Source organism: Schistocerca nitens, chromosome 9 (assembly GCF_023898315.1).
Source record: "Schistocerca nitens isolate TAMUIC-IGC-003100 chromosome 9, iqSchNite1.1, whole genome shotgun sequence".
Lineage (NCBI taxonomy): Eukaryota > Metazoa > Arthropoda > Insecta > Orthoptera > Acrididae > Schistocerca > Schistocerca nitens.
This window is the reverse complement of record NC_064622.1, coordinates 344,057,952-344,068,448: the sequence shown is the minus strand read 5'-3', so window position 1 is coordinate 344,068,448 and position 10,497 is coordinate 344,057,952. Positions and strand designations below refer to the sequence as shown.

Sequence of the window (10,497 nt, the reverse complement as noted above, 5' to 3'; positions counted from 1 at the left end):
AACTACTATGACACTCATAGGCAACGCGTTAGCGTAGCCACAACTTGCAGAAAGCGAAGACCCATCACAGCAATTCAAGTATAGCCTGTTAGTTTCGCAGATGAGACTAACGGGAGACTGAAACAATACAATATGGTGACAAACTTAGTAAAAGAAATTATTGAGTTCGCTGACGTAGACGAATATTTGAATGTGATGGGGAATCGCAAATATGTAGTAGGAAAAGACGATAATGGAAAACGGGAGAAAATGGACTGGGCGAATGGAATGAAAGACCAAAGTAACTAGTAACATTTTGCACAGAGCACAATTTAATTATTGCCCACATTTGCTTTAAGAATCATGAAATGAGGCTGTATACTGCAAGGGATCAGTAGGCACCGGAGAGTTTCATAATGATTATATAAGATTTATAAGCTAGATTTTAAATTGCAAAACATTTATAGGAGTACCTGCGAACTCTTACTATTGTTATGAACCACAGGAACTGCAGAAAAGTACGAAATCAAGGAAATGACACCTTGACAAAATGAAAGAATCAGGAGTTGTCGAGAGTTGCAACGCGAATATTCAGCAACGATGGACTGAAACATCGAAAAAGAATATAATAGAGGAGGAATGAGTAGATATGAGAGATGAAACAGTAAAGGCTGCAGAGGATAGTAAAGCCAAAAAGATAAGGCCAGTAGCAGCCCTTCAATAACACATCACTCATTGAATTTTCTTTTTTACTAAAGCAGGAAACAAACAAATGAAGCAAGCTAAAGGGAATATATACAGTCTGTCTGAAAACGAAATTGGCAGGAATTGTAAAACGAGAGAACAGGAATGGCAAGATGGTAAATACAAAGCTGCAGAATCATCCATGACTTTGAGAAAGATAGGTGTTGCGCATAGGAAAATTAGAGAAACCTTTGGAAAAAAACAGAAGCATCTGTATGAATACCAAGACCCGAAATGGAAATCCTGCGCTAAGTAAGGAAGGGAAGGCTGAAAGGTTGAAGGGGTAAGGAATCGCAAATATGTAGTAGGAAAAGACGACAATGGAAAACGGGAGAAAATGGACTGGGCGAATGGAATGAAAGACCAAAGTAACTAGTAACATTTATAGAAATACTATATGAAGCGAAGGAATTTGAAGATTTCTTTATTTAGTTTTCTTTAACACCATTCATTACCAATTCGTGAGGGCAGACTTCGTCTTTTAAGTCAAATTTCCCAACAGAGGAAGACAGTATTAAGGAAATGAAGATGAAGTAGATGAAAATAAAACAGGAGATATGATGATACTACGAGAAAAATTTGACAGAGCACTGAACGACCAAAGGCAAAACAAGGGCTCCAGAGTAGACGACATTTCTTTGGAATTACTGAAAACCTTGTACGCAGGACATATCAGACATAGCAAATACAGCGAGACTTTAAGAAGTATGTAAATAATCCCAACTCCAAAGAAATCGTGCTGACTGGCGTGTGTATTACCAAACCATCAGTTTAATAAGGTTGCAAAAACTGTTGGAAATTATTTACAGAATAATGGAATGACTTCTACAAACGAAGCTTGGACACGATCGAACAGGTTCCGGAAAATGTAGGAGCGACTTATTTTAGAATGTAGACTGAGAAAAGGCAAACCGACATTTATAGCATTTGTAGATTTACTGGGAGTGTGACAATGTCGGCTGGAACACACTCTTTGAAATTGTGAAGGTAGCGGGTAAAAAATACAGGAGCGAAATGTTATGTACAACTTGTACGACGAAAGAATTGCCGTTATATGATTCGAAGGACGTGAAAGGAAGGTTGAGAAAGGAGCTTATTCCCTATGTTATTCAAAATGTACTTTGAACAAGCAGTAAGAGACATTAAAGAGAAATTTGAAGAGGAAATTAAAGTATAGGCAGAATAAACGAAATCTTTTGGGTTTATAGATGACATTTGTGTGGTGTCACCGCCAGACACCACACTTGCTAGGTGGTAGCCTTTAAATCGGCCGCGGTCCGGTAGTATACGTCGGACACGCGTGTCGCCACTGTCAGTGATTGCAGACCGAGCGCCGCCACACGGCAGGTCTAGAGAGACTTCCTAGCACTCGCCCCAGTTGTACAGCAGACTTTGCCAGAGATGGATCAATGACAAATACGCTCTCATTTGCCGAGACGATAGTTAGCATAGCCTTCAGCTACGTCATTTGCTACGACCTAGCAAGGCGCCATTACCAGTTTATATTGAGATTGTAATTAATGTATCAACAAGAGCGATGTTCTCCAATTATGGATTAAAGTTAAGTATTCCAAGAGCTCCCTACTTCATTTCTTAGACTCAACTCCTTTAACTGTTCCAGACCTCACGCCAGCCTGCGTGAGCTTAAACGCGTGCATTTCGGCCTCCTCTAGCAACACGGTGTTGGCTCTTCTGCCAACACATCAATTTGAATTCTGGCAGAGATGGCTAAGGTTTTGGTTGATAGACTGGGTATTATTTTGAAAAGAGATTATGAGATGAATGTCGACACAAATAAAACTAGAGTGTCTGGTCAAGAAAACCTGGTTTATGGAGAGAAATAAACGTATAATTTTTCCAGCATATCGAACGCAGATTGAAGTCACCACACACTATAATTGTGTGATTGGGGTACCTATCTGAAATTAAACTCGAGTTTTCTTTGAACTGTTCAGCAACTATATCTTCTGAGTCGGGGGTCTGTAAAACGATCCAATAAATAGTTTAGTCCGATTGTCAAGTATAACCTCTACCCACACTATTTAACAGGAACTACCTACTTCAATTTCACTACAAGGTAAATCAAATTACTTCTGACAGCAATAAATACTCCACCACCAACTGTATCTAATCTATTCTTTCTAGACACTGTTAGGCCGAATGAAAAAATTTCGGCTGAACTTAACTTCTGGCCTTTGACAGCTTTCCGTACCTATAACCACAAGTGTAAAGTACGAAGTGGCGCCCTTCAAAAACCTCCCACGAATACGTGCTTTTTGCAAGTAAAATCCAATAGAAGCAAGATTTTTACGAACGATTAAAACTTATTTTAGACGAAGTTCCGGTATATCGGTGGATTAAATTTGAACAATCATTCTCGTTCCAGTACGAAGTTATTTAAAGGTGACTGTTTTCGACCGTAAAATTCGAACGAGGGTGGTTGTTTTTGCACGTAAAATCCGAACGGTGCACATACAAATGGCGCCATTAGCTGAGCATTAATTTCAGCCCAATTAAAATCTTTTGCAAGAGGAATTAATCGATTACCACAATCTGCCTGGGCGCCAGCTCCGGTTCGTCGTTCAAACCTTGATTAATATACTGAAACATAGTTACAATAAGAAAGATGTTCGAATGGCTATACAAACGGCCGCTTGTCCGGGCTAAACCAAGAACATTTTACCCCATGTTCCTAGCTCAAATAGGAACCGAGCACTTTCTCGATGAGTTGTTCTCTGTCTTTACTAAGTTTCACAACTCATCGGTTAAAAATGTGTCTGCAGGATCAATACAATATGTGCTGTTTCCAAGTTGTGTTCTAGAATATTCGAGAATATCATAGAAAATTTGAAAATACTCGTTACCGTTAAGGCTCTAGAACGCTATGGAATAAACTCGAATTTTTTCCCTTGAAAAATATAATGATGTGTAAGAGACAGTGTCCAGTGATCACCAGCTTGCGACGGCGACCATTGAAACACTCATATCTCTACAAACACAACAGCTACCGCCGCACAACGATTGTAGAGCACAGCAGAACAACAAAAGGGGGCACCAGACATAAAAACAAGAGATCTGCGGCCTGTAGTTTGAGAAGTATCGTCAATTTTACACACAAACACATTACTTTTTTTTGTCTCACAAGGACTGGAAAAAATTCATATTACGAGGGTCACACCAAAGGAAATCCACACTATTTTTTTTAATCCATCGTTTCCTGTTTGAAAGCTTTACAGTGTGTAGATACATCCTTTAGGAACAATATTTTCATTTCTCCACATAATTTCCATCTCTCTCAACTGCCTTACGTCATCTTGGAACCAGCGGCAGTATACCCGCTCGGTAAAATTCTGGGCCAACCTCTTGGAGCCACTGTTTGGCAGCGTGCACAAGGGAGTCGTCATCTTCAAACCTTGTTCCATGAAGAGTGTCTTTCAGCTTCCCAAAGAGACGATAGTCACATGGAGCCAGGTCAGGACTGTAAGGAGGCGGGTGTTTCAATGTTGTCCATCAGAGTTTTATGATGGCTTCCATGGTTTTTTGACTGACATGTGGCCGTGCATTGTCGTGCAACAGCAAAACGTCCTGCTTTTGCCGATGTGGTCGAACACGACTCAGTCGAGCTTGAAGTTTCTTCAGTGTCATCACTTATGCATCAGAATTTATGGTAGTTCCACTTGGTATGATGTCCACAATCAAGAGTCCTTCGGAATCGAGAAACACCGTAGCCATAACTTTTCCAGCAGAAGGTGTGGTTTTGAATTTTTTTTTCTTCGGTGAATTTGCATGATGCCACTCCATTGATTGCCTCTTCGTCTCTGGTGAAAAATGATGGAGCCATGTTTCATCACCTGTCACAATTCTTCCAAGAAATTCATCTCCACCATCCTCGTACTGTTCCAAAAGTTCGCTGCGTACCGTTTTTCCTGTTTCTTTATGAGCCACTGTCAACATCCTGGGAACCCACCTGGCACAAACCTTTTTTAACGCCAACACTTTCAGTATTCTGCAACGTAGCGTGACAATTCGTTCACTGTGATGCGTCTGTCAGCAGTCACCAATTCGTTAACTCTCTGCACATTGTCTGGAGTGTGTGCAGTACGAGGCCTGCCGCTGCGAGGACAATCCTCAATACTGCCGTGTCCGCTTTCCCCCCGTAACCTGCTTGCCCACCGACTAACTGTACTGCGATCGACAGCAGCATCTCGATACACCTTTTTCAACCTCTTGTGGATGTTTCCCCCTGTCTCGTTTTCACAGCACAGGAATTCTATGATAGCACGTTCTTCTGACGAACGTCAAGTGTAGCAGCCATCTGGAAGACATGCTGTGACGGCGCCAGTCACGGGAACAGGTTGAACTAAGCTTGAAAACAAGCGGGAAGGATGTATCTACACACTGTAAAGCTTTCACACATGCAGAATGAAAATGTATTTTTACAAAAATAGTGTGCATTTCTTTTGGAGAGTGGTGACAAGAGATTGGCAACAAGAAACTCTGTCATAAGGTATATCGTTTTCTTTCATGTCTATTAACCGTCGCTTGCACAAGTGATGCATTTCGTCAGTAAGAATGTTTGATTATTAACTGCTTGGTCTGCACTTCAGTCAGTGTTGGATACCTGCCCGATTGAATTTAGGTGTAGCGTCTAAAAATCATATTTTGTGATGTCGATTTCATGAAATATGTAGTTAACGTGTTCTAAAAACAATAAATGCATGAAAACAAGAAACGTAGAACAAAGCTATGAAATCGAGATGGCTTTTCGTGATAACCATACCATACGAGTGCATGCATTTTCACTTGGAAACTGCTGCGTTTCCGGAGATATTTCATCACTTTCTATAGAACAGCGGCGAAGCATGACACCCCCAGGAAGGTGTTTGTTTGAAAACGGAAAGGGAAAGTATTTCCTGACCAGTCTGCGGCGCTGTACTTCACCTGCAACCTCCCGTAGAGTCATATGTTAAGCGTCCATCGGTCGCCGCAACTGCCGTCATTCTAGGGAAGACATAAAATATTTTGTGAGAATTCAGCAAATGACGAAGTTATTGAATCTAAGGACCTTCTCACAAGTGCGTGTTTCTGTATTGTGTTCCTCAGTCTATGATGTTGTTTCCAGTTTTGCGTTGCTGATAAAGTTTAAATGTTCTCTGTTCTCAAGCTACTACGCTCCAATAGTGGAAGTTGTGACTGATGTACACCACAGAAAGTACTGAATCACTGAAACGGAGAAAGATTTACTGCATTGTGGTCCGTCTATCCGACTTAAAAAGCCATTTTTGCCGACGACATTTTGTTTGCCCACAGCGGTTGGGCTGAGGGAGGCGATTCTCCCGGAGTTGTACATCTTTCATGGGTTACTTTGCACGATATATCATAGTTATGTGAAACGAGTCAGTTTCCAGGATATTAATTCAATTGATATGTAAACAAGATTGTATTTTGACCATTTACAGATGATTTCATATAACAGGAAACAACATAATAACACCAGTAAATTTTAACACCTTTGCACCAAATAAGCTACGCTAGCTGTCAGATACTTAATATCATTGGGTATGTGACCAAAGACTCTCGTAGCAGTATTGTTCACCCATTTGTGAGCTAATGTGAATTATAATTTTTTCTTCTAGTATTCTATATATGGACGTTGTTATTCTTTCTGAACTTTGATGGATTGTTTGAAACAAATTTCATCAAAGAATATTTATAGTACGATGCTGTAGTCAAAATAACTGCTTCCTTAACAGTTGTTTACATGATGATCGAGGATGAAAACCATATATGTGGTACGCACTTGTGTAATGAAGACTTTCTTTCTTACAGATGAGATGCCCCAGAATAAAATTCCATATGAATTTAATGGAAAAAAGTAAATGACTTGTCTCTCTCACAGTCTCGAAAAAGCATGATCTGCAAAAGTGAATGAATTGAGCTATTTAACTTCTATAAAACTGGTTTTTTTCCTATTTGAATTCTCAATAATACATGGAACCAAAATGTTTTATTATTGTTTCTATTTTACTACACCCTGCCCATGTTTTAAATTTATCACTTTACTTGTCATAAAAGAATAAGTTAAGTTTTATTAAAATCAAGAGAGCGACCGTTTACAGAAACCCAGACAACAATCCTTTTACTCACATCAATTAAAATTTCCTTATTAGTGTTCATTTATTGGGACTGATTATAATACTTGTATCATTTGCGAAAAGAATTAATTCTGCTTGATCTTTATAAAATGCAAGTAGGAGGACACTGACAATTATAGATATTCTTGACCTTCGGAGACAATATAAGATTTCTGGCATATCATGTTACACTTGAGACAAATGGGCTTGTCACAATATGACATATCATGTTACACTTGAGACAAATGGGCTTGTCACCCTCGTCCCCCAGGGACATCCCCTTTCCCCCCTGCCCCACCCACACACCTGAGGTAATTGTATGTGGTACATTCAAGATCAGAATTGAACCCAGTACCGGTCACATGCTCGCCCAAGTCTTACGGCAATTGAGAGTGAGTCACTTTCAACGAGAGCAGGCAGTGCTTGTACGGGAAACAGCGACTGTTGAAATTAAGTTTATCAGGGCAGCACAAGTCACACACTGATTACCACTTCTCGCTATTCTGTCAATCAAGTTACTTTAAAGGTCAATATGTAACCCGATACCATGCCCATGCATCTAGAGCCATATGAAAATGGAGCAAAAACGGTCCCCCCCCCCTCCTCCGCCCCTTTCTCTCTGAACCAATAAGAAACAAATTCCTATTTCTATTACTAGAGCAATTGTGTGGGCCACGTTATTCGAGGGCTGTACATCATAGTGAGAGGGTCAGGTTTGTTTGAGATCAGGCTGTGGCTATTTGTTATAAATCATATTAATAAAAAACTAAATTTCTTACTGTCCCAGCTCCTTCAGGCATGTCATTTGAGATCGGTATGCTGTAGTTAGAGGGCCACCAACACCAGAGTTATCTTACATAAAAAATGGTGGTGAATACTACCATAATTTATGAGAAAAAACATTTTGACATTACATGGTGCGTATAAATTAATGATGCACATTCTACAAAATGGCTGTTAGTAATTTAAGACATAAGATACTTTGACCATACAGTGTGTACATAAATTAATGACATCACGACACATTCTGCAAAAATGTGAGAAAACGTTAGTCTCTCCATTACTCCAGACGAATTGTGTGATAATGTGTATTTAAAAATGGTAGTTAACATTATCACAATTTATGGTCCAAAATGACCACCTTCAAATTTCATACCTTAACACAATTAGCCGCAAGCTATCAGGAATTTTTTGGAATATCCTACAAAATGGTTGTTAATATTAACGTATTTTATGACCTAAGATACTTTGAAATTACAGTGTGCGGCTGAATTACTACAATTTTATGAAATCATGGGATATTCTGCAAAATGGCGGAAAATTTTGAAAACTTTGGTCAGTAAGCTGGAGCACTCCAAAATATTTATTTCAAACATTGACATCCTCTCTAAATTTGGGTCTTGTACGTTATTAGATGTTTTGTATTTCAGATTCTGCAAAATGGTGAAAAATGTTAGTTACTCCACTCCTGCTTGTACCTTCTGCAAGCTCAGTGATGAATGATTACAACCCTGTGTTACTATTTACTAGTATCTTGGAGGCTGAGGAGAGAGACAGCTGCGATCGGAGACACTCTTCCATGTCCCTACAACCCTCAAGAATCCTCATAACCCCCCTTCCTCTTTGGACCAATAAGAATTTAGCTTTTCCTGAGCAGCGTTCACGTGCTGACCCTCGATAAGCCGACGAGATGACTAAACCAACAGTGCTCAAAAGCCATCGACGCCCACATATGAGATGCTTAAGCATCCTACGCACCCGACAGAAGGGGAATCACCGATCCGTATTGCTCTAGTTAATGGCTGAATCCTCCCCTCCACATCCCTGCCCGCACTCTGGCCACTGAACAATATAGATGCATTCCTGAAAAGCCCACATATAGTAGATAGGACAGGAAGCAGCCGTGATAACGCATCGTTCTTAAATTAATAAATAACATTATGCAACCTACGACTGTTTTTTTAATAGTGGAAATAAATGGTTGCTATACCACCACGCCAAGACGGAATGGAATACTTTTTATTAATATTGGGGGTGTATTCCAGTCGAAATGCAGACAGCATTTTAAAAAAAATAGAGACGATCACGATTGACAAGGCTGGGACATATGTGTAGCATTAGCGAATGTTCGCCTGTTTGTTGTTAGATAGTCACACAGCCCACTTCTGTTAAAAATCCCAACAAAGTATTATGTCACAACGTCAGCCATCTCTACTTTATATGACATAGTCATAGATTTTTTACAATTCCTGTAAATTGTTTCGAAAACTTCCCCGCAAAATTTTTGCCGCTATGCCTATTGCCGAGGCAAATACAACGGTATCCTGCGTTAAACAATTACCGCAGCGCATTATTTAACAACAAATACTTTCCTGCTTGTACCTTTTGCAAGCACACTGACGAATGATCGCTTCCCTCTATTACTATTTACAGTTTTCTCGATTCTCTCTCAGAGTTCCAAACAAAGGTTATGAACCTTTACGCTAAACCCGATAGCGACAGTATTCGTTGTTAACCTGATTGTTGCTTGTGGAAATCTAAAAATGCTGCAACGCACTCCTTAGGTACTGATGGCTGACTTTATCGAAGAGTTTCTATATACTCAACGTGCAGAAGCTCTAATGTTTTTGCCTTCTGCTGCCAAGAAAAGAACACTGTGAAGTGTTGGCTACCGTATACGTCTGTTCAGGCCGACGGATGCCTGCGTTTGTTTAAGGTGACATCATGAACCAACCAATCACATAACAAGATTTTACCAGTAATGTTAATGTGTGTTCTTATTTTAGAAGTCATTGCATGAAGTGACACCGCGATCACGTGATCAGCTTATAACATGCATAGTGTGCCCAGAATGAGATTTTCACTCTGCAGCGGAGTGTGCGCTGATATGAAACTTCCTGGCAGATTAAAACTGTGTGCCGGACCGAGACTCGAACTAAGGACCTTTGCCTTTCGCGCGCAAGTGCTCTACCAACTGGGCTACTCAAGCACGACTCACGCCCCGTCCTCACAGCTTCACTTCTACCAGTACCTCGTCTCCTACCTTTCAAACTTAAGCTCTCCTGCGAACCTTGCAGAACCAGGAAGGTAGGAAACGATGTACTCGTAGACGTTAAGCTGTGAGGACGGGGCGTGAGTCGTGCTCGGGTAGCTCAGTTGGTAGAGCACTTGCCCGCAAAAGGCAAAGGTCCCGAGTTCGAGTCTCGGTCCGGCACACAATTTTAATCTGCCAGGAAGTTTCATGAATAGTGTGGTTTGTAATGCTTAAGATATAGTTGCCGGCATCTGCCTGTGACCTATGTTCATACCACGACACTCCCATGAAAGCTTTTGTAGTCTGTACGAATGATAACTTAAAAATATGTACGCACTACAATAATAGCCTAATTACCTATCTATAGGAGTTTAATGTTAGCACTGGAGTCATTATTTGGGGACGTCTAGAACCTTGGAGATTGTAATATTTGAGTATTGCACAATGTTGCGAAGCGGCAAACATCATTACAAATAACATTAAATTAAAACCAAATAACATTAAATAAAAATACGCCTGGATTTCCCATGCTGTTCAAATATCGCGTTGATTAATGAAAAACGTAGCCGAAACGGTGTTGGTTGCATTTCCTTAAATAAATTGCTC

The 10,497-nt window shown here is 40.2% G+C and overlaps 1 non-coding gene across 1 annotated transcript; it reads left to right on the top strand.

Annotated features, from left to right (window-relative positions):
• Positions 1-9,997: 9,997 nt before the first annotated feature.
• Trnal-caa (transfer RNA leucine (anticodon CAA)) lies at positions 9,998-10,072 on the top strand. Its single transcript has one exon. It is a non-coding gene; the product is annotated as a tRNA-Leu (tRNA).
• The last annotated feature ends 425 nt before the right edge of the window (positions 10,073-10,497 follow it).